A 24,423-nucleotide genomic window follows, 5' to 3' on the forward strand; every position below is an offset into this window, starting at 1 on the left:
AGTCTAATTCCTTCATTTGAAAGTTAAAACCTAGGTCGGTAAACTGCTTTGCCCCAGGTCACACAGCAAGTGAGGCACAGAGCTGAAACCAGAAGCCTCTCCTCCTCTGCACTTCCTGTGCCAAGACCAGAGAGTCTGGTCATAAATGTGAGGCTCCGGGAAGATCTGGGATTGTGCCATGAGGGTTTCCCTTTAAATCCCAGCCACATGTTGGTCAGTACTACGTGAGTTATTTTTTTCTTGGGTTCGGACGTTTTTCTGGATGCCCTTTGCAGTGCTTCTTTTTATAGCATCAGAGAGCTCACGGAGGAGCCATATCTGGCACATGCCTCCCCTTATATTAATCCCAAGAGAAAACTCAGGCTCTGATATTTAAGCTTCCACGACATTAACAGGGAGACTCTGCACAAAGTCGCAGCATCATCTTTTGTCTCTGTGAACGCAAAGTGCCTGTGAACGCAGAGCGAGTACTGGGAAGCATGCACAGCCAGGTACCTGGGACTTTGCACTGACTCCCAGGGCAAAGCCCCTCTAAGGCTGAAGCTGCCCATAGCCGTGCCCCTGCCCCGGCCAGCCCGCCTTGCCGAACGACAAGGGTTTGAGATCTGTGGGTCAACAGAGGCTTTCTGAGCCACTGCTGGCTGCAGTGGGGCAGTTTGGGAGAGGGTCTGGTCACTGCAGTGCTAGCCATCTCAAGACAACACGGCAGGATCTGAAGACGGGCTGTACACTCGCTCCTGGAGGGAATGAATACATGCCTTTCTCCTGCCATAGGCCCTCCTACAAGGGCTACCCGACTGTGGGACCAGAGCAGCAGCATCTTACCAAATCTCTTTTCCTAAAGGGTTTTTCCTTCATGGTTAAGAAGAGGTTTTACAGATTCAGATGGGGAAGACGAGCAGAACACAGGATTCGTGGAGGTGGTAGCACTGCCTGGCAGCACAGAGAACTTTCCAGGTGCGACGTACTTACTTGACCTTCTCCAGTACAATGTAAACTCATAGCTTCCTCATTTGTGTAAACACGTCCAACACAGAGCGTAGTTCCTTGTACACAATAGGTGCCTAATAAAAGTCACTTGAGGAACTGATTATACATTGTGGTGACACTTGTCATTTTAGTCTCCCAACCAAGTAGTTCTAATTATTCAGCCTCTATCTTCATTCGGATTCCCCCAGAAGCTGACCCTGAGATAAGCGGTTTATTTGGGGAGTGGTCCTAGGAAGCAGCAGTAAGGAGTGGGGAATTGAGACATGGGAGGGAAGGAAGCCAATACAGGGTGTAGTCATGAGCTCTTGACCTCAGTGAACAACAAGAACTCAGTCCCACGAGGGACGCTCTGAGAGATGATGTTGAACCACCTTTGAACTGTTCCACAAGGAGGCAGGGAGGCTGGGTTTTCTCCACCAGCTCCTATACATCCTTGGCTGAAGACTGCCCCTGGGATGTTAACTCCCAGGCATCTTCAGCTTGCTCTGTATTCAGGCTGAGCACACTGCCTTGGCCAGAGAACACCATGAGGAAGAGCGATGAAAGAATCCGTTAGTTAATCAACCCACTGATGACCCAACACTGTACCGTGCTCTATGGAAAATAAAAAGGAACCAGAGAATCTTAGAGTAGTCGACATTTTCAGATGCCTGCCCAACATCCAACTCTCCCCCCACTCCTTTCTATCAGGATCCCGATCTTGCTTGGGTGACGAGTTCTCCTTATAGCCAGGCAGTCAGTAACCAACAATGGTGGTTCCATTCTCCTTACAAATACACAGCTTGGAGATGGGCATCAGATATGAGAAGGAAGTCTTCAAGGGGGGCATTAAAAGACTGCCTTGCTGATAAAAAGAGACATACAGCAGGAGTCAGGGAGGGAAGGAGGAAGAGAGGGTGATGCTATCACCCCCATTCTATTTCTATTTGTGCAACTCCCCAGCCACGTCAGATTGCACTAACAATAACAAAACTACAAGGTACAAGCACTCTCTCAAGAAGCTGCTTGTTAGCCAGAGGTCGCCATCCTGCACTTGTGTAGCTGGTTTTCAGAACATGTGTGTGGGACTTTGTACTTATCCCGGTTGAATTTCATCTCCTCCATCTGCAGGCGGAGGAGACACCCTGGAGTCTTGTTCTTCGTTACACTTTGTGGTTCCTACCACAACCCGTGGCCTCTTGCAAATGTGATAATTATGCCTTTTATGTCTTCCCTGAGATTCTTTATGGCTTGACTTTTCTAACTCACTATCATTTGTAAAAATGTTGAACTTGCTGGGGTCAAGTGCAGACATATCATTATAGACGACCCCTCCCCCCAGGCCATTAATCACATTTTTGAAGCAGTTTTTCAGGCAGCTACTAACATACCAGCTATATCCCATCCATTCCCAGTTATCTGTCTAGCCTACAATGAAATCACAACAGATTCTGCAAATCTCATGTTGAAATCAAGACCCACTCTATCTACCTCACAGCCCTAAATTATCAACTTGTAAATCCTATCACAAAACAGGAAATGAATGACCAGTGCAAAAGATGCTCTCAACAAACTTCAATCCATCCTGGACCAGGGATTTATAGGCTGGGGACCACACAACACTGATGTGTCTTCCCCACACTGATATGATGAAAGTTGACTTCTTAGATGGTTGGGAAGCGAGCGAGGCTGGCTGCCCAGCCTCTCCCCGCACCAAGAGTCCATAAATATTCAATTATACCAGAACTGTCTCTAAATATCTGGCTTTGAGCACACTTCTAAACCCCCAGCATCTCTGCCTGTTAAACTATGAGATGGTAATGTTACCAAGCTGGCCAGATTTCTGCAAGGAAAAATTCACTAAAATTTGGAGACAGCAGCTTGTAAAATGGAAAATGGCCCTGTCAGTGGTGTTGGAGATCTTTTCCCCAAACACTTGCAGTAAATTAAGCCTTTGGGTGTATTTTCAGTTATTTTTAAGGCAGACGGGGTAGCCAGGAACACTCTTGGCCCCTAAAGCCCTCTCTTGGGCATTTGTTTTCTGACGCCCCCATCATGCTATCAGTGGGCTGGGCCTGCAACTGACCTGAGCGGGGAGCAGGCTCAGATGGCGGTGAGAGTGTATCAGAGGCCTGCATAAAGGAAAGGGGGTGGGCACAAGGAGGCGCAGAACATTCGGCAAAGCAACACAAGGAGATGGGAACATCTAAAGCAGACAGGCTTCAAATGGGCTTCAGTCAGAAGCTGAACGCTCAGCATCTCTGTCTCCAGGATCCTCCCCTCCACCCTAAACCACACCCCCAACCACTCTTCATGTTTCTTTGATACTTGGTTGCTTTTCATTTGAGACCAGAGGCCAAGGACCTCCAGAACTTGGTCAGGCTCCCAGAGGACTTTGGTGGTTGACATTACGCTCCTTGTGTCCATCAACACACTCTCCTCTCCAAAGGGCTGGATCAGGGTGTGTGATCAAACGGATCTGCCCACAGCCCCTCAATGACGCCCCGTGGAGCAGAGCATAATGCTCCCAGCGGGCCCTCTCACAAAAGGGTCAGCTCTGTCCTCTGGTTACTTCCCAACCCCGCCAAGCATCTCCCTTTTCCCCAGTTAACCATCCCAGAGTCTCCCACCACTCTCAACATTCTCCCTTCCTCTCTACTGATCCTTCTCCACAGCACCTCCTCCCAATCAAGACACACAGACGCATGTGCGCGCGCGCGCGCACACACACACACACACACACACACACACACACACACACACGACTCAGGCCCCTACATTAGCCACCTGCTTTACATTTTTTAAACTTTGCCACTGATGCGTTCTGACAACAGCAAATACAGTTAGGACAGAAATACTGCTGGGAGCCTGATGGCCAGATGGGAGGTTTTGACGTGAACTTTGATAAATCATAAGCCCTCCTGCGGAAAATTCTAACCCTCTTCTTTAAAAAGTACACCATCTCTTCTCCTTGGCCTCTCAAACGTTGGTCTGTGGCTGAAAGAGAACTACTGCACTTGTGGGATAAGCCCTGGGTGTCTTATCTCTCACATGCAATGCTTCCCCGGACTGGAGCTGGGCTTCTTTGAATTATGTCTTTTTGCTGTGATGAGATGTGGTCTGGGCTCCTGAAAATAGCCACACAGGGAATCCCGTCTCATAACATGTGGACAGACTGAGGCACGTCAGGAAAAGCAAATAAGGGTGGGGAGGGAGGCTGCTGGTAAATCTTTCACTTTCCTGGGGCTAAAAGCCCATTCTAGCACTGCTAAGAAAGAAAAAAGGGAGGGAGACAAAGTTTGATTTACTTTTGATAGCCTGAGATCTGAGACTCCAGCAGCACAACAAAGACCGTATGATCCACTCCTGAGGGAGGCATGCATGGAAGAGGGGAGAGGGAAGTAGCACCAGAAAGGGACAGAGTCACTAAGAAACCAGTTGAAAGTTATTTATCAACAGCTGAAAATGTAACCTCCTCGATGACCTTGAGACTCTCCCAGTCCCACACGCATTTGAGGCCATCACTCAAATGTCTCTACTACCGTGAGTGGCGGGCCAACCTTTCGTCTGCTCTTGCAGAAGTAGGGGATTAGCTCAAGTGACAAAACTCTCGAGTTTGTACCGGTGACCTCTCCACTGTGCCACACAGCTGAGTTGTCATCAGCAATGAAGGAGACAAAGAGCTGGCTCTGCTTGGAGGGCTACACAGACTCAACACAACTGATGAAAAGACCAAGTGGACACCCACTGACAAGATGACCTGCCAGGGGCCAGGCGCAGTTACAGGAAGCCCCTCAGAGACATGAAACGTTGAGTAGGTCAGGACAGCCATGCACAGTTGTGCAGGATGTGCAGTACACAAGGGCCCCTGGCTGAAGAGGAAACTGGGTGCCCTTGCCAAGCCAAGCTAGAGGAAGGGGTATTTTATAAAATATGTTTTCTCATTCCTTTAATTTTTGGCAAATGTCATTGAAGTATTACATACATATACGAAAAGTATATAAATCCTAAGTTGCAGGTTTGATGAATTTTCACAAATCTAACACAACCATGTAATCAAGCACCTGGGTCAAGAAAGAGAAAACCAACAGGACCTCAGAAGTATCCCTGCAAAGGGCACCTTTAAAAAAATTCGAACCAAGATACCATCTGTTCACTAAGCCATGGCCACAAGTCCATGACCAGCACAAGCGGCACCTTTTACAAGTCTGCACAAAAGCATTCTATGGGCTAGTGGTGTCCCAAGAAAGGTGGCCACTATCCTTAACAATGTAGCATATGGTGAGGCGGACAGGCACATACACGGATGACAACAGTATGATGCAGAATGTGACACGTGACGCTGCACAGAGAAAGGACTTCTCTGTTCACACTCCTCCTTCTCCCTCCCCTCCATCAGCTTCTCCTCCCCATCGTAAATATAGCATCCTCTCGTTCTCACGGCAGGGGAAATGGCACCAGAATGAGTCCCATTGGTAGTGGGGGCAGAAGGAAGACGTAACAAGCATCGGGGATGCAGCCCCATCCTTCACTGAGAGCTACTGAGTTTGAATGGTGCCGGTTAGCGGCTGTCTGAATGTTGGCAGTGAGTCCAGTTCACTGCTCAGTGGAAGGGACCACCATGATGTCATCCAAAACATCCTCATCTAACGTCTCATGAGCCCACGCACAGGACTGTGCTTTGATCACATCAACTTGTAAAGACCCAGCTCCTCCTAACCACGGTGCTCTCACCTGCACCTGTGATTGATGCTCCATGTCGGCTCTTTCCAAAGTGGCACCCACCTTCTGTCCCTTCTCCCCAGACTGTATATTCCTTCAGGACTGGACCCCATAGCTCTCTTCCTTGGGAAAAGTGGGGATGCTCAAGAAATGATGAATGAGTGAATGAATGAATGAATACAAAGATGACAAAAAAAAGAAAGATGTTTCTTTTTTCCTTATTTTCTACTCAACATGTCTTTGTAATAAAGTTTCAAGATAAAGAGTACCTGGAATGCTCTGTCTACCTTGCAGCCCTTCCAGGGCCAGATGTGGAGCCCTCGCCACAGAACAGTGGTAGGAAGGTGGGGTTCGTATCAGAGAACTTGCAGTAGTAATATATTCGTCCTCTTTCCCCAAAGCTCCAAGTTTGCAAACCTGAAGTTCTCATTCATCTCGTCTGCCAGGCACTTTCAGTCAGTGGAATGTTCAAACTTAAGGACAGGAAGAGAATTAACAGCGTGGGAAAGATGGGAGGGTTCAATGCAAGGGCCACAGACCTGGGCATCCCACTGGGCTGGGCATTGTGGCTGGGAAGACTAACACCTTCCATTCTCCTGTCGGAGGCCAAAGCTTTTCCCCAGTTCCCAACTCAAGACCTCAGCCTAGGACACCATCAGAGTGATCTTCCTGAAAAGGTGTGTCTTGGGCCCCAGGAGCCTGGGCCCCTCCCACGGGCAGTGAGGCCACTGTGCTCAGGGCCCTTTATTTCAGCTGCAGCTGCAGGGCTCAGGCCACATCTCCAGGCAGAGTCCCACCGCCAGCACCAGTAGCAGCCCTCAGCCTCTGGGCTCCCCCAAAGCCGAGGAGGCTGCGCAGGCCCTGGAAGTGCAGGGGAGCTGGCCCTCAGCCACCGCGGCAGGGGCTGGTGGGGAACTCTCCTGGCAGCCATCTCTGCAGAGGAGCAACGTTGAGGGGCATTCTACCTAGTTCTAGCAGCATGGAGCCCCACTTGCCCTCAGTAGTGGCATACTCAACAGTGCTCCCTTGATTTGTGCTTCCTCCTTCCTGCCTCACTCTCCTGCCCCCTCACTTCTTTTTCCTGCCATCACTCCCCTAATAAACTACCTGAGTCCTTGTCTCATGCTCTGCTTTCAGAGGATCCTGAATAACATGGGCACCATCCCTAAATATATCCAACCCACAGCTCTGGGCACAGGGGGTGCCAAGTGACTGCCCCTCAGTTGTCCTTTCCCTGCCCAGGAAGTGTGGCTTTGCCCCCATTTAAGACTAGAAGAGGCGAAAATGACCCCCAGGCATTCTGCTCTTGCCCAATACTAATAATTTAGGAGGCATTTACTAGGTGACAGGGCTGTGCTAAGTTGCTTTGCACTGTTTATCTCACTGAATCCTTGACAACTTCCTGTGAGATGGACACAAATGTCACCCACACTGTACTAAGGCTTCAGGATGATATGCTGCTAAATGGTGGGGCACAGATTTGACCCAAAGATCCAAACCTGAGTCCAACCTCACCCTCCTAACCATGACCGTGGGAGCTGCATCCAGTTAACCTTCGGCACAAACACTGGGATACAACGTGGACACGGGCAACCATTAAAGCCTTCTTCTGGAGACAAAGAGCAAATAATAACCTGTCTGATGTCGTGATTTGAGGGCTCAGAGAAGTCGTGTGACCCACTGCTGGGGAAACATGGCATTGAAGTTAGGCAGGACGAGGCCTGCATCCAGGATCAGCCACATGTCTTCTCTGAAACCCAAGATTTTGTTTTCACATTGCAAAGTATGGATTATAAAGACTATTTTACAGTTGGTTATTGGGATTAAAAGATTATGCAAAGTAACCATCTGTGATTTGTGCATAATAAGCATCCAATACATGGCAGCCTTTAGTATCACTGATACTGTTATTAGTAATGCTGAAATCATCTCTGAGCATTGCGTCCAGGACTGTGCCTGGCACTGAGCTGGGGCTGAGGGTTTCGAGACCAGGTCCAGCCATCCTGGCCTGTGCGGGATTGGTGGTGACCCTGGATCCTGCATTTGGGGGATGTGGGGACTGGTACTGTGGGCCTCCCACAGAACTCAGAACCGGCGGAAAGGAGGAGCCAAATGCCCTGGTCAGTGTTGGAAGGAGGGGGCTCATTTTGTGCATGGAAGTATGAAATCCTGGGGTTGGCAGGGCCCCAAGAAGTTATGTGTCTCTACCTCCCTCCCCAACATTCATGCATTCATTCACTCATCACAAGCTTTATCAAGTACCCATTCTGTGCTTGCCACTGGACACAGGAAGGCAGAATAAGCCTACCGCAGAAATTAAACTTGCTGAGGTGTCTCAATGCAGCAACAAGGCTCTTTCAAAGGCACAGTGCCGGCGCAAAAGAGAAAGTGGGTCATCCACCAATGGGATGTCCTGGAGCAGCTTCACAGAGGAACGGCCATCCCCCCAACTCCCGAGGGGTGCTTGAATTCCTGCAAAACACCACCAGTAAATTGTGCCCAGCCTTGGCCCAAATATCTCCAGTGATGGCAAACTTGCCATCTTCTTGTCTCTGTACTAAAAAAAAAAAAAGGAAAATATATATGCTCTTTCTTGTGTAGAACAGAACTCTGCCTCCCTGTAACTGCACCTATTCAGGCCCTAGTCCTACTGCTCCGGGCTCTGAAAACTTGTCCACTCAGTCTTCTCTTCCTTCAAGTAGATGGGGCAGCCACCCGAAATGTTCTTTCTCCAGGCCAAACAGCCCCAGGCATCCGCCCTCCCCTCCAGGACAGGGCATTGAAGCCATGCCTGTCCCTCCCCTCCTTGGTAGAATGTGGCACTGAGAGCTGATCATGCACATCTATCTAGCATGCGGGGAGGAGGATTAACTGCACTCTGGTTCAGAAATCCATTCCTCTGGAAAGACATCAAATCTGAACAAGACCGATATGAACTTGAATCTCATTTGCCCCACAGCAGCCATGTGACCTTGGGCAAATTACTTGATCTCCTTGAGCCTCAGATTGTTGATCTGTGAAAAGAGGATGATGAGAACACAACCTCAGGGGTGGTTGTGAAGATGAGAAGAGATAATACATGCAAATGCCCAGGACAGTGCCCATGACATAGAAAGCACCTCACAAACATTAGCTACTCTCTCAGTATGTGAAATGGGGACCCAAGAGAGCTGGGAGCTCTTCAGCCACATATTCTCCATCCCATGCTTCTGTAAAAAGACTTTTGTCAAACTGAGAGCCTGACTTTACACATTTATCTCCACCAATTTTCATCTTTTAAGATATGCCCCCTTATAACAGGCAGTCAGGCCTTTGTGAATCTTGCTTCAGCTTTCATACGATTGAGGTAGAGTTGCCTACAATTCCACCAAAACCTATCCACATCTGCGGTATGCACCTCATTTTCAGTGTGTCGCCATGTGGCTGAGTTCCAGCCAACGATTCATGGGCAGAAATGAGATGCATCACTTCTCAGCCTGGCCCTTTCAAATCTCCCCCATGATCCTCCACCCTTACTCTTTCCCCATCTGCCAGGTAGAAGGGAATGTCTAAGATCCCAGCAGATGGTGAGCCGAAGACAGTAGGCTCCTGGCTCCCCGAGTCACTGTATGGAAGACTACCTGATGAATACTGTATCATACCTTGCAAGAGTGAGAAATAACGTATGGTGTTAAGCCACTGAAATTTGGGGTCTATACCTATTACAGTAGCTAGAGCTACCTTAAGAAATTCAACAAAGTACTCTGTGCTCATCCTCCAGCTTTATGGGATCCAAAAGGTGGGTGTGTATGCTTTTAGTGCCCTCTTTCAAGTCATAGGGAAGATGCTGAACAATGGAATCCTGCAGTGAACTGCCAGGCTTAGCCTGGGGGACCCACTTAATGATACAAGGTGGCAGATGCTGGCAGGAGACACTGAGCACTGTGGGCACATGTGGAGGGCTTTTGACACAGGTTATATTGTTCATGTGTGTTCACCTGTCTGCCATGTGCAAGTAATAGAGGTGAACAGGCCCTGATCAAAAATCACTAAATCCAGAGAGTTCCATGGACTTGTCCAAAGTCCTACAGCCAGTTAGTGGCAAAGCTGAAGCCTCTTTACTTTCAGCCCAGGAGTTTTCCCCATAGGCAGACATTCTGGTAGAGTGAGTCAAGGTCACAAAAAGGGCTCTCCCCCTTTCTGACACCTGCTGTGCAAATGGCTCATCCAAGTCACCTGAATGTAGAGAATAAGAGTAACTCCATCCTTCCCAGAGCAAGTCCCTGAACACTCGCCTCCAATAAGACACCCAAAGACATGTCTCTCGGCAACCGTCTTCAGCCAGTGACCAAATCCAAGACCTGCCTAAAGGCAAACGGTGGAGGGAGAATTAAGATCTTTGTCCTTATTGCTAGGAAACGGAAACTCGGTCTTTATCCCGCACCTAATGAGAGACTTGCATTTCCAGATTTTTACATGTTTTTTAATCTGTATATATCAGCTTCCCCACTGAAGTAGTTTATTTTCAATCTCCTGTGCGTTTCTGATGCTTAATGAAAAGGATCCCAGCACTCACTGTCTGCTGCCCTCTAAAAGCTGGCACAGAATAAGCTTTCTCTGCTACCACAGGTTTTCCTCCTGAATGTTCCCAAGGCTTACTAGAGCCACACTCTCGGACGGGCAACTTGGGGTCTGGACGGCTCAGTCAGAGTCCTGGTGCTGAAGCCTAGTCAGCCTCATTTTCCACATCTGGACAATCCGAGATAAAGGTAACGACCGCATCCTCACAGGGTTCCTGCGAGAATGGAACAAATTCCAGGACCTGGCACAGGACACGTGCTCTTATTTATTTATTTTCTTTTTACATATTTACTAAGTAAGTTAAGCCTTAGAAAAGGAATTTTTCACGAGAGGTTTTAGCAGATGCTGTCAGTAGACTGCCCACATCCCCTCACCTTGACCAATGCAGCACACACCTGCCTGACTTCTGCCTGCTGGTACTTGCACCTCTCTGCCTGAGGGCTCTTTCTGGCTGTCACAGCCAACTTTGTCCACAGCCAGAAATGCCAGGGGCTCAGTACCCCTGGGAGCTCCTCTCAGCCAATGAACATTCTGCTTGCTCACTTCTCATGTGGACTACACGCTGCCCCTCATGTCCCCAGAAGGATTGAGCTCCAGTCCCCCACAGTTATAACTTCCCTGATGATGCAGCCTCTCTCAATGCTCTTCCCTTCATTGTCTCACTTTCCTGCTCCTAGGTGACCTGCAATGACAAACAAATGACCTGCCCTTGATGCTGGGTCTGTTTCTAGGAGACCCCAAACTAAGATAGATGCATTGTGCATGAATACACATCTGTGCATTTCAAACTAGATAACTATGAATTCTGCTTCTGCTATCTTCCAATGTACTGACTGCTCTCTTTTCCAGCTTCATGAGGTCCACATTGTTAATATAGGAGGAATTGAGGTTGTCACCTAAGTCAGCAGAAGTAGATTGGAAAGAAACACATCACCTTCATGACAGTGGTTATTTCTGGGAATGGTGGGTGGGGGGGGTGATTAGAACTGGTGATGAGGAGAGAACATCCATATTATTGTGTAGTTTTGTATTGGTTTTTATCAAAAAGAGACAAAGCAAATATAAGGTCATCAACAAAGTCACTTCTGGTTGGTGATTATACAGAATGTAAATTATCTTTGTACTTTTCTATATTTTAAAAATGTCTCAAATAAAATGAAAATTGAAATACAATTTATTAAAATCTGAAGAATGCAGCAAAAGCAGTGTTTAAGAGGGAAATTTATAGCATTACATGCATATGTGAGAAAAGAAGAAAGATTCAAAATCAATAATCTATGCTTTCACCTTAGGAAACTAGAAAAAGAAAAGCCAATTAAATCCAAATTAAGCAGAAGAAAAGAAGTAATAAAAATTAGAGCAGAAATCAATTGCAGAAAATGAAAACTGGAAAACAACAAACTAAAATTTGTTTCCGTGAAATGATCAATAAAATTGATCAATCTCCAGCCATGTTATAGGAAAAAAGAGAGAAGACACAAATTATTAATATTGGAAATGAAAGAGAGGCCATTACTGCTGATCTCATGGATAATAAAGAATATCATTAACAACCCTATGCCCCAAATTGATAACTGAGATAAAATGGACCAATTCTTTGAATGACAAAATCCACCAAAACTCACATAAATAGAAATAGACAATCAGAATAAGTCTCAATCTATCAAGGAAATTGAACCCATAATTAATAACCTTCTAAAAGAGAAAGTATCAGGCTTAGATGGGTTCACTGGTGAATTCTACCAAACATCTAAGGAAGAAATTATACAATTCTCTACAATCTCTTCCAGAAAAGAGAAGTAGAGAGAATACTACCTAACTCATTCTATGAGGCCAGCATTAAACTAACGCTACATCAGATAAATAAATTATAAGAAAGGAAAACTACAGAACAATGTCTCTCATGAACACAGATGGAAAAACTCTTAACAGTACATTAGCAAATTGAATCTAACAATTTATAAAATGAATTACACACCATGACCAAGTGTGCAAGTCTGGTTCAACACCTGAAAATCAATTAATGTAATCCATCACATCAACAGGCTAAAGAAGAAAGGTCATATGATCATATCAACATATGCATAAAAAGCACTTGACAAAATCCCACACCTATTCATGATTTAAAAAAAAAGAAAAACCACCTCTCAGCGGATTAGAAATAGAGAGGAACTTCCTCAATTTGATAAAGAGCATCTGCAAAAAGTCTACAGCTAACATCATACTTAATGGTGAGAAAACAGATGCTTTATTAACTCCCCAGTACTCCTGGTCTTCTCTACATAATGAGCTGAGGCTGCTCTGTGGCCAGAGAAAGCCCTCAGAAAAGGAAGAGGGGGTGCCAAGTGGAGCACCCAGTACTCCATGTCACGTGGAAGGGTTAACAGTAAAAGTAATGATGAGAAACTGGATGTTTTCCCCCTAAGAGCAAGAACAAGGCAAAAATGTCCCCTCTAACCACTCCTATTCACATCATACTGGAAGTCCAAGCCAATGCAAACGACAAGAAAAATAAATAAAAGGCATACAGATTGGGAAGGAAGAAATAATACTGTCTGTCTTCACAGATTAGATGATTGTCTATGTAGAAAATCCCAAAGAACTGGAAAAAAAAAAAAAACCACCCTTCTGGAACTAATAAGTGATTAAAGCAAAGCTGCAGGATACAAGGTTAATATACAAAACTCAAATGTTCTCCTATGTACCATCAATGAACAATCAGAATTTGAAATGAAAACACAGTACCATTTATATTAGCACCAGAAAAAATAGTTATAAATCTAATAAAATATGTGCAAGATCTATATGAGAAAAACTAGAAAACACTGATGAAAGAATCAAAGAAGAATAAATGGAGAGATATTCCATGTTCATGGATAGGAAGACTCAACAGTGTTAAGATATCAGTTCTTCCCAACTAGATCAATAGATTCAATGCAATCTCAATCAAAATTCCAGCAAGTAATTTTGTGGATCAACGAAGTTTATATGAGGGGCAAAATACCCAGAATAGCCAACATATTACTGGAGAAGAAGAACAAAGACAAAGGACTGATACTACCCTCCTTCAACACTCACTATAAAGCTACAGGAACCAAGAAAGTGTCATACTGGTGAAAGAACAGCCACATAGATTGATGGAACAGAATGGAATACAGTTGTCCCTTGGTATCTGTGAGGGATTGGTTTCAGGAACCCCCATTGATACCAAAATCTGCAGATGCTGAAGTCCCTTACATAAAACAGGGTGGTACAATGAATACAGTCAGCCCTCCACATTCAGAGGTTTCACATCAGCAGATTCAACCAATCAATTTGCAGTTGGTTGAATCCTCAGGTGCAAAATCCATGGATACAGAGGGCCAACTGTACTCAGAAACAAACCTACACAAATATAGTCAACTGATCTTTGACAAAGGTAAACAATGGCAATTCAATGGAGAAAGTACAGCCTTTTCAACAAATGGTGCTAGGACTACATCCACATGCCAAAAACTGAATACAGATACTGACATTACACTTTTCACAAAAATTAACTCAAGATGGATCACAAACTTAAAGGCAAATGCAAAGCTACAAAACTTCTAGAGATAACACAAGAGAAAATATAGGTGACCTTGGGTTTGGTGATGACTTTTTAGACACAACACCAAAGGCATGATCTACAAAAGAAAAAATTTATATACTCGACTTCATTAAAATTAAAAACTTCTGTTCTGCAAGATACTCCGTCAAGAGAATGAGAAGACCAGCTACAGACAGGGAGAAAATATTTGCAAAAGACATATCTGATAAAAAGCTGTTACACAAAATATACTAAGAACTCTTAAAACTCAACAATAAGAAAATGAACAACCCAATTAAAAAATGGGCAACAGTCCTGAATAGATGCCTCACCAAAGAAGATATACAAGTGGCAAATAAGCACATGAAAAGATGCTCAACATCTTACATTATTAGGGAATTGCAAATTAAAACAATGATAAGATACCACTGCACACCTATTAGAATGGCCGAAATCCAAAACATTGACAACACTAAATGCTGTGAGGATGTGGAGCAACAGATGCTCTCATTCACTGCTGGTGGGAAAGCAAAATGGTGCAGGCACTTTGAAAGACAGTGTGGCAATTTCTTACAAAACTGAACACACTTTTGCCATATGATCCAGCAAGTGCACTCCTTGGTACTTACCCAAATGAACTGAAAACTTACATCCACACAAAAACTCGCACACGAATCTTTACATCAAGCTTTATTCTTAATTGACAAAACTTAGAAGCAACCAAGGTGTCTTTCAGTAGGTGAATGGACAAATAAACTGTGATACATCCATACAATGGAATATTATTCAGTGATTAAAAGAAATGAGCTATCAAGCCATGAAAAGACATGGAGGAACCTTAAATGCACATTACTAAGTGGAAGAAGCCAATCTGAAAAGGCTACATACTCTATGCATACAACTATACAACAATCTGGAAAAGGCAAAACTACTGACACAGTGGAAGGATCAGTGCTTTCCAGAGGTTGGGTTGGAGGGAGGGATGAATAGGCAGAACAGAGAAGACTTTTAGGGCAGTGAAACTACTCCGTAGGATATTGTAATGGTGGATACATGTTGTTATGCATTTGGCAAAACCCACAGAAAGTATAACACCATGAGTGAAGCCTGGGGCAGGCCCATGGCCGAGTGGTTAAGTTGGTGCACTCCGCTTTGGCAGCCCAGGGTTTCCCTGGTTCAGATCCTGGACCTGGACCTAGCACCGCTCATCAAGCCATGCTGAGGCGGTGTCTCACATGGCAGAACTAGAAGCACCCACAACTAGAATATACAACTATGTACTGGGGGACTTTGGGAAGAAGAAGAGGAGGAGGAGGAGGAGAGAAAAGGGGTGGGGAAGGGGAAGGAGGAGGAGCAGGAGGAGGAAAAGGAGGAGGAGGAGAAGAAGAGAGAAGATTGGCAACAGATGTTAGCTCAGGTGCCAATCTTTAAAAAAAAAAAGAGTAAACCCTAATGTAAACTATGCAGCTTAGTTAATAATAATGTATCATTATTTATTCATCATTTGTAACAAATGTACCACACTAATGCAAGATATTAATAATAGGGGAAACTGGGGAGGTAGGGGTAAAGAGGTATATGGATACTTTCTACTACTTTCTGTAAACCTAAAGCTGCTCTAAAATATAAAGTCTTTCAATTTAAAATATGTCAAGTAAACATGAAATATATATATACCTATACATGAATATATATACATATATATATATATATATTTTTTTTTTTTTGGTAAGGAAGATTGGACCTCAGCTAACATCTTTTGCCAATCTTCCTCTTTTTGCTTGAGGAAGATTGTCACTGAGGTAACACCTGTGCCAATCTTCCTCCACCTTGCATGTGGGATGCCACCACAGCATGCCACGATGAGCAGTGTGTGGGTCCATGCCAGGATCTGAACCTGCGAAACCCAGGCCGAAGAAGCAGAGCACATGAACTCAACCCCTAGGCCACCGGGCTGGCCCCTATATTTGTAATTTACAAACATATCTGTATTTCCTGGGTTCTGAGAAGTATGATCTGGTTGGCAGAGGAGTGACTGTGAATTGAGTGAATATGCGCTAACTTCAGCCCTAACTGGCCATGATCACTCCTTTGCTTTCGGATCACCTGGAAACAAGAGTGCTGTGCCCTGAGCAGGCCTAGCGGGTCCTGCCTTGTCTGTGAGATGCCGACTATCACTACTTCCGGCCCCCAGGGGGGATGCCAGGGTGTGGGTCTGATGAGGTCCGAGAAGGATGGGATGAACCATCTTACAGAAAGTCTTAAAAGCTCCTTTTAAACGTGATGCCAAAGAAACCTAGTGCAGGAGAGCAGCATCCCAGTGGAATTTTTGTCCGATTAACCTGGAAACTGTACAGAAAGATTGAAGGGAGTCAATAACAGATTTATGAAAACTATCAGAGAGACAATGATAGAAAGATGAGGTAACTTAACCAAGGTCTCGGAGTTGGTCAGCATCAGAGCTGGGCTTAGAGACCGACTCCCACTGTGTGAGGAAGGGACAGCCCATCCCCAGCTCGGGGAGACAGCAGGAGGGCTCAGGGTTTCCAGCTGTGATTTCAAAAATGGCCTGGCCCGGGCGTTACTCCACAGCCTGCTGGAAGCACTGCTGAGGGTGCGCAGTGTGAAATCCCAGCGACTGTAGAGTTTCAGAATCTGGCCCGCTTCCCGCTCAGGGAGCAAACGGCTCTGCTTTGAACGCATTCCTCTCACATGGCCCTGTCAGCCACCTCTGATGAAAGTCCTATCTTCGTTCAAACACAGCCCGAGGCTGCCGCTGCCCCTGTGCCAGGCCCGCGCCAGCGCCCTCCGCCGAGCTCAGGCTCCACCTCCACTCACCCTCCTCGAACAACTGGTGGAGTGCCGGCCGCCAGCCCATTGCCCCTTCTACCTCTCTTGACTCGTTCCTTGAACCCGGACTAATCGTTGGTTGTTGAAATTCTACTCATTCTTTAAAGAGTAATTCCACCAGACCTCTTCAGGAAGTACTTCTGGATTTTTCCAAGTAAGTAAATCTCGTCTGGTTAGAATAGAACGGGAATGGCAAGGGTGGCCATCATCTCTCTCCGACCTCATGGAAGCCAAGTGAGTGGGGCTGAAGACAGGCTGACCCTCATCAGGAACATCACAGGGGCTGGCTTGCTCTTGTCCTCATAGCTCTGCAGCATCTGACTTGGAAGGGACTTACCACAGTCAGAGACGTAACAGTTCTTCGAACACTTATCTCCTTCTGTCTCCCCACCGCCTGACCAGCCCCTTCCTGGAGCATGGACAGGAGCCTTCACATCTGAATGCCACACAGCACCTAACTGGATGTGGTGGGTGGGCAGAGGGTCAGCAGCGACTAGTATGATAAAAGTAAAGCATCGGGTACGGTTTTGCTCTTAAATTTACATTTGCTATCTCTGAGCTTTGAAAGAAGTTAAATTTACCCAGATAGGAAGAAAATATGAATTCTAGAGTGATGTCTGATTTCAGTGCCCAGGAGTTCTCAGACCACTACATTTCAGCAAATTGTCAAGGTTAGGTCTGATTCTCTTCTCCATATTTGAAAGAGTGAAATATAATAAATCCATAGGAATTTGTACTTCTTATGTAGGAGTGAAACCCCTACATCCAATCAGAAACCCAGCCACTAACATCACTCCCCACCCATCGACCCATCACCCAAAGGTGGCTAAATGTGAAACCAATGATATTTCAACCTTTCTCTCCCTTTCTTATCCCCAACAGGAGTTCGTCATGTCTACATGGAAAGACCGCTAAATCAGACACTCCAATCAGTGAGGCATTCTGTTTACCAGGTTCTTATTCATGCAGAGACCTCTGAACTTGCCCACTACACAGACCAAATCCACCAGTTCTGATTTCATGTAGACATAATTTATGGACAAATGAAAAGGAAGAATGCAAGAAATTTGAAAGTACTTGGAAGGAAATGAGCTTTGATGTGTTTCTGGTGAATTTAGGCTATTACTAATAATTATTTTTGTGGGGTTCTAAGGAGTCACATATGCCAACAAAATCTGTGTAGAATGTTAAAAGATATAAATCATTCATAAGTACATCTCTGAGCTAGAAAAATCCAGTCAAATTGACCTGTTTTGGAGGGCCCATGTTCTCTCCCAATATATTGTTTTGTTTATGCATTTGTTTTCTACAGGAGAAAAAAATTAAATAAAACCAGGTAAAAATACAAAGATAAAAATTTGGTACCATGTTCCTACAAGGCCTTAAAAGTAAAAGAACATCGCTTGGGATGGGTAAGACATGACCCTCAGACTTGGGAAGGCTGCCCAGTGACACCACATCCCTGCTCGACAAGGATGGGGTCACAGGCCCGACAGCAGTCAGAGAGTAATAAGGGGGTGTCAGGCCTGCCAGCAACAGTGGATGCCACAGTGGAGATGTGCACAGCCGCTGAACAGGAATGTCCACACAGTGGGGAAGAGTACCAACTTGGAGGCAATAAGCCTTACTGTAAGGAAGCTGGTTTGAATTCCAGAAAGCCACAACCAAGGGTTATCTTCACCCTGGCTGTGCACTTGTCTCTGGGCAAGATTTAGCATGCTTTGGTCAGCCATGGGATGCAGGCTGCAAATCGCTCTGTGGATGTGCAGAGGCCAACGAGTGGCTTGCTGTCTACACTACCTACCACGTAGGGGTGTAGAGGCCAATGGGTGGCTTGCTGTCTAAACTACCTACTGACCCCTAAAATAGGCAATGGGTCAGGGGGAAACCCATGCTGAAGGTCTCCAAGATCATCTTTCTGTATCATTCAGAAATAGTCACTGTACAACCAGGTCCCCATGAAATCAAGGCTTCCTTTCAAAAGTTCAATTTATCCTCCCGAAAGTGGTGAAAAGCCACTTCATTCTAACTCTGTCAGAGGCCTTTTGTATGCTTAAAGGCCAGCATTTTCCTTTCACAGCTGAGTGCACAGTGCTCAGACTCTGGGGACTCGCCAAGCTCAACTGACTTCCTTTTCTCAACGATCATTTCACGTTTTGAAAACACAGGGCCGTTGGGTTCAACCTTGGGGAGAAGCGCGCTGGGGCACCAAGGCCAGAGCCTTTCCTGGGAAACCACTGTGTTCTCAGTGGGTCCGCCTGGGAGTCAGACTTGTGCACAGAGTATTATTCTGAAAAGGCAGCAGGTCCCTGCACTGGCCTCATTAACGTGCCTTCACCATCACATAGTAAAGTGGCAGTGGGGAATTTTCTGGAATCGTGATGTGAGAGGCAAGCATGGCCAACGGCTGTGCCCCAAATAGCAGTGGGAAAAAGGGGAAGGAGAATGGAGTGAGGGAACAGAACACACACCATACAAAGCACAGTGGCTCCCTAGCATCTGTCAGCCGGTTAAAAACCCATCTCCCTTTAGACACACAGGTTTGCTACAGAGAACCATAGAGGGGGTCATGCCATGGTAACCCAGATGCCCACTGGCATTACTGTGCTGACGTTCAGATAAACTTGCCTAGATGAATCCTCACCCCACATGAGACAGGAGGGTTCTTCTCACCACCTCCTAGGATTCTTGAGGGCTTTCTGTTAGCCTAATCACTCCTTGCTCCTTCTTCTGATTTCTATTGATTCTCAGATTCTCATATCCTTGTCTTACCTATCTTCTCTCCTTTCTCTCCTCTCCACATTGGTACAGCCCGTTTGTTTTGATCTCCCCATAAAACCATCATTCACACAAAGACATTATTCCTCCACTATGTATTGAGTCCCTACTGATTGCCAGGCATTGGACAGGCACTGAAGACATACAGGGGAGTCAACAGACACAGTCCACTGGGAAGACAAACAAATAAGGAACAAATAAACGATTCAAGAAATGACTGAAATTTATAATAAGTGCTCTAAAGGAAAGAGGGTTCTATGAAAGAGAAGAATAAAGAAAGGCCTCTTTCTTTTCATTGGGATGTGAGGGATGAAAAAGAGGCAGCTACAGTTAGTGTGAAAGTATGAGCATTATGACAAGAGGAGAGATCATGTGCAAAGGGCCTGTGATAAGAAGGCTTAGCTGGTTTGAGGAGCAGAAAGAAGATTGGTAGAGCTGGGGTGTATGAGTCAACTCCTCCTCTATGCTTCTGATCACCCCCTCACACACACCCTTTAACTTCACTCTTCCTTTTGTAGCTCACCAATAGCCCAACACCAAACTTCCTGTGCATGTGGGCAGAGAATTATGTTCTCAGTTTGTCTCGTTCTGAGACACCCTCAGAAGTCAATTTTTATATATTCGCAGTTCACATTGTTATTCTGTCTAACTATCTAGCCATTCTGTCTTTTGGAACTTGACCTCTCTTTTCACGGGTACATCTCATCCGCTAGCCCTCCTCTAACCCTGTCATCTATACGAGGGCGGCTATCTTCTGACGTGACCCCACTCCCCTGGCTGCAGCAACTGCTCAAAGGTGGGCATGTGGCCTGTGCTGAGCCAAAAATAGTCCCTCAATTTCCTGGCCATTGCAATTGGGCCAAGAAAGGCCACGTGTGCCAGCTACAGCCAATCAGAGCCCTTCTTTGGAGTGTCCTAACTGGAGCTAAGAAAAGTGTCCTTTTCTAGAGGTTGAGCTGTAAGGATGTGGGCCCAGATGTACAGGTGGCCATCAACCCAGCTACCTGGGAAAAGTGATAGGACAGAACAAGACTGATAAGATGAAAGATGCAGCCATACGACCATCTAGTGTCCTTTGCTCCAGCACCTATCTACTAGCCACACAGCTCCTGACAGCATCCAGTCAGAAACTGGCGAGAAGATGTCCCCTGTAAGTACCAGAGCCTCTAAATCCACGTGAGCACACTGATCTTTTACACAGGTGGAGCAGCCATTCTTTCTCACACCCACATGTGAAGTCCAAGAGACATACATCAGAGCTTCATGCTAGCATCAGAGAGTCATGTTAAATCGTGCCAAGATCATGAGCTGAAATTCTACTTGGGTCCTATTGCTTGGCTTTTTAAAAGGAAATCAGAGGAGACTACTCCCAATCATTGAAGAATCATAGGTCAAACAGAAGACCCATTAGCAGCTTAGTGCAAACCCATGTCTGTGGCTTCCCCTCCCAGCCACGTAAGTTGGGGCCAGGCAGTGACCCTCTCAGGGCCTCAGTTTCCTCATCTTGGCAAATAGAAATATTATTGTGTTAGTATATGGTATAATAATAAGGGTCCTCACCACACAGAATGTGAGGATTGAGTGAGCTGCTGTGTCAAGTTCTCAGAACATTTTCTGGCACATGGTAAGTATGCAATAAATGTTAGCTATTATTATCCATTTATTTGCATTTGAACCAAGGAAGACCTCAAACCAGTCTCCTTACCAAGCACAAGTCAGCATTTTTAGGAAGGAGGTCCCAGCATGTCATCCAGTACAGGGAGTTTCAGGAAATCAAGCTATACACCCAAGAAACAAGAAAATGAATATCTGGGTCATCATTCCATTCATTCTTGGAACCAGTATGGGTGACAACTATAATGTGAGGATTAGCTTAACTAGTAGGATTTCTAGCTTTCTCTTTGGTCTATGTTTCTCCTATAACTATTGACTGTTGCAGCTGGAAGAGACCGTAAAGATAAAGAAAGCTGTCACAGACTCAGTACACACTGAGAAAACTACAGTCACCTTTGGATTCCGAGGCCATGTGTTAGCACCTGCTAAGAGTGGGGACTCCAACTGGGTCACCCTATTCCTGGGGAAACGGCTTTGTAAAGTTGACTATGAGTACTTTAAGCATACACTAATTGCGCTGAAGCTCCCCCAAGATGTCTGGTACCCAACTGTGAATACAACATCTAGCCAAAAAGATCATTCTGGATTCCTAACATTTTCAGTGAGCAGATGACTCTCCTCCCCAAATATTTCTCCTCAAACTGTACTCGCTGCTATAGTGTAGAATATAAATGGTAACAATAAATGTCTTTTTTATTAAAATACTTTTGTATGTTGTTTGGTGTAGAAACATAAAAACCATACAAACACAAGTGTACAACATGGCAGGTTTTCACAAACACTACCGTTTGACCCTCCTGTGCAGCTATGGGGTAGGTGCTGCTGTGCTCATTGTGCAGAGGAGGGAATTCAGGTCTGGGAAGTTGAGTAAGCGGCCTAAATTTGTCCATCTGGTCAGGGGCTCAGCCAGGATTTGACCCTGGGCTTGCCTGACTTGGGAGCCCGTTATCTCTCCATCACAGACTGTCCTAAAATAGAAAGGAAAGTATTTTGTAATCATTTTGGCAAAATCCAACGGCAGCGTAATTGGGTCAGCGGATCAAAAAGCACCTGCTGAAAGAGGTGCAGAGAACCCCAAAGCTAGCAGCAGCACAGAGGAAGGGTGACTCTTGGCGATGGCCAGGATTACTCTCGGTTGTTATGGAGCTTCCAGAACTATGAAGTGGAATCACTGTGTGATGTCAGAAAGAGGGTCAAAGGTTCCCTCCCTTGAGGGGTGCGGTCAGCATTTTTGCTTCCCTGTATACACGACTCTCTAATTCGGCGTGCGATGAGTTCCATTTTTTCTAGGAGAAAAGACAAAAGGTGAGTTCCTATCTGTAAGTCTATCAAATCCTTTCACTGTAATTAGCCAAGAACAAATAACCACCAAGAGGCAGCTGTGCAACTTGCTAAACGCATGCAGAAAAAAAGGATGAACGGTACATACCATCCTACACTGCAGGAATTATGGACAGCTCACCTTTCCCTCTTTCTAAGCAAACAGCAAGTTCTCCAAAAAAAAAAAGGCATTCATCACCAATGCTAAAATACAGCCTGGGGTTCTAGAACATTCTCCCTCTTATCCAGCAATTGAACTGTTATTCCTGCAGTGTAAACTTTTTGGGCTGAGGTCACCTGAAAAATGTTTACTAATTTGTTCCCACCAGGCACTCGAACTCAAAGTTGTGCCCCTTCTCTCTCACTGTTTATTAGCTACCCACTTCTCTCTACAGAGCCTTCCAGAGCCTCCCGAGGGAGTGACCAGCAGGGGCTGATGAACACCAGGTTTGTGGACTTTTATGGGAGAATGAAGTTCTGTGATTTCTTGGTTTTAATGTCCATGAAAATTTCCCTTATATGGGGGTTTCTGTGAACACAAATGTAGCCCTAAATCTTTACTCATCTTGTTTGATAAACCACTGGAATTTCGGCTTGGAGATGAGTATTAATCATGTCTTTTATTTTCCGAGTTCTAATGCTTTGGCATCTGGGGCTTTGCTGACCCTGGAGGGACTGCCTCTCTCAGGATTAGCCAGCTCCTAGACAATCTGAACAATGAGGACACTTTTCAAATGCAAACCAACCAACCCAGAGTCCATACCCCAAGCACCTCCTTTATGGGGCTCTCACAGCCCAGGTCACTACCCGCTGCCCTGATCACCCCGGAGCCAGGGACCAGACAACTAGGGACTGCCCCTAACCCAGAGCCCACTGAAATGATTCACACCAGCCAGTCCTGAGCCCGCTCACCCTGCCTTGCCTGTTGAAAACACCACCAAAGGCTCTCACTCACACATGTTCCCTCACCCTCTGCCTCCTGACCGACGCTGCTGCTTCCCGGTGTGTCCCTGTGTGGTGCTGGCCCAGTTTCAACTCCCAAAGTCTAAAGATAAAATATAAATGTTTTCTCTTGGGAACTGTAAGGAACAAGCTATACTTTCAACGGCAGGCGTCTCCTGGTCAGTTGGCCTGACCACACCCCATCTTCTCTAGTAATGTGTTATCTTTTAAAGCAAGATGAGAGTCTCTACCAAGTCACTCTCACCAAACTCCATGGCGCCACCTCCCACAAGGCAGCAGGAAAATTCTGGTGCCGCCTTCTTTATTTTGCCTTTCAAAGAGGAAAACCAACAGTTATAATTGAAAAAAGCATCAAAAGAATCAAAGATATGCAGATGCAAGTTTAATACTCTGCCTATTGGAGAAAATTTACCTAAAGTGACCTAAGTTTAGTCGCTGCCTGATTCAAACAAGAAGCCTTGGTGCACTCTCCCTGCGGAACATTCATTAAAACCACCGCGAGCCTGATTGCTGAGGATCTGGATTTTGTAACCTCATTAGTTTGTGTAAGAGCTCTCTGTGATTTGACCCAGTTTCAACTCCCAAAGTCTGAAAATAAAATATAAATGTTTTCTGTATAAGGATCTGGTCATGTGTCATTAGTCTACTAATAAAATACGGGCTGTACTGCCCCACATATAACTTGAAATGCTGCAGACGATACACCACAGAGACAGCACATATTCCACTGAATCCGGGGCGGGAGAACTTCCTGGAAAGATAGCTACTTGCACTGGATAAAATATCTATATCTTAACTGGAGCTGCCTGAAGAGCGGAACCATACTCCTAAAGGAGTCGCCAGCCAGGACAGCGGCCACAGAGCGTATCTTATTTAAGACACAGACAATTCCAACACCCATTCAAAGAAGGTTCATTGAAAGCTCAAAACACTCACATGAATTTATACTTCTTGCAATTTACAGCACTAAATCAGAGTTTTAAGATGCTTTGGTGAACACACGCCAAATAATGCATCTGGCTACTAAGAGCTGGCAAATCATCCCCCTTAGCCGAGGCAGCTCAGCCGAGCGGGCGTGAGCA

The 24,423-nt window shown here is 45.6% G+C and overlaps 1 protein-coding gene and 1 long non-coding RNA gene across 4 annotated transcripts in view; one reads left to right on the forward strand and one right to left on the reverse strand.

Moving 5' to 3' along the window:
• Positions 1-24,423, reverse strand: part of SLC24A3 (solute carrier family 24 member 3) — a 458,948-nt gene that overhangs the window by 234,476 nt on the left and 200,049 nt on the right. The window lies entirely within an intron of this gene.
• LOC139078283 (uncharacterized) lies at positions 22,254-23,961 on the forward strand. Its single transcript, XR_011531189.1, has 2 exons — positions 22,254-22,363; positions 22,774-23,961. It is a non-coding gene; the product is annotated as an uncharacterized lncRNA (long non-coding RNA).

The sequence above is a fragment of the Equus przewalskii genome, chromosome 21 (genome assembly GCF_037783145.1).
Source record: "Equus przewalskii isolate Varuska chromosome 21, EquPr2, whole genome shotgun sequence".
Lineage (NCBI taxonomy): Eukaryota > Metazoa > Chordata > Mammalia > Perissodactyla > Equidae > Equus > Equus przewalskii.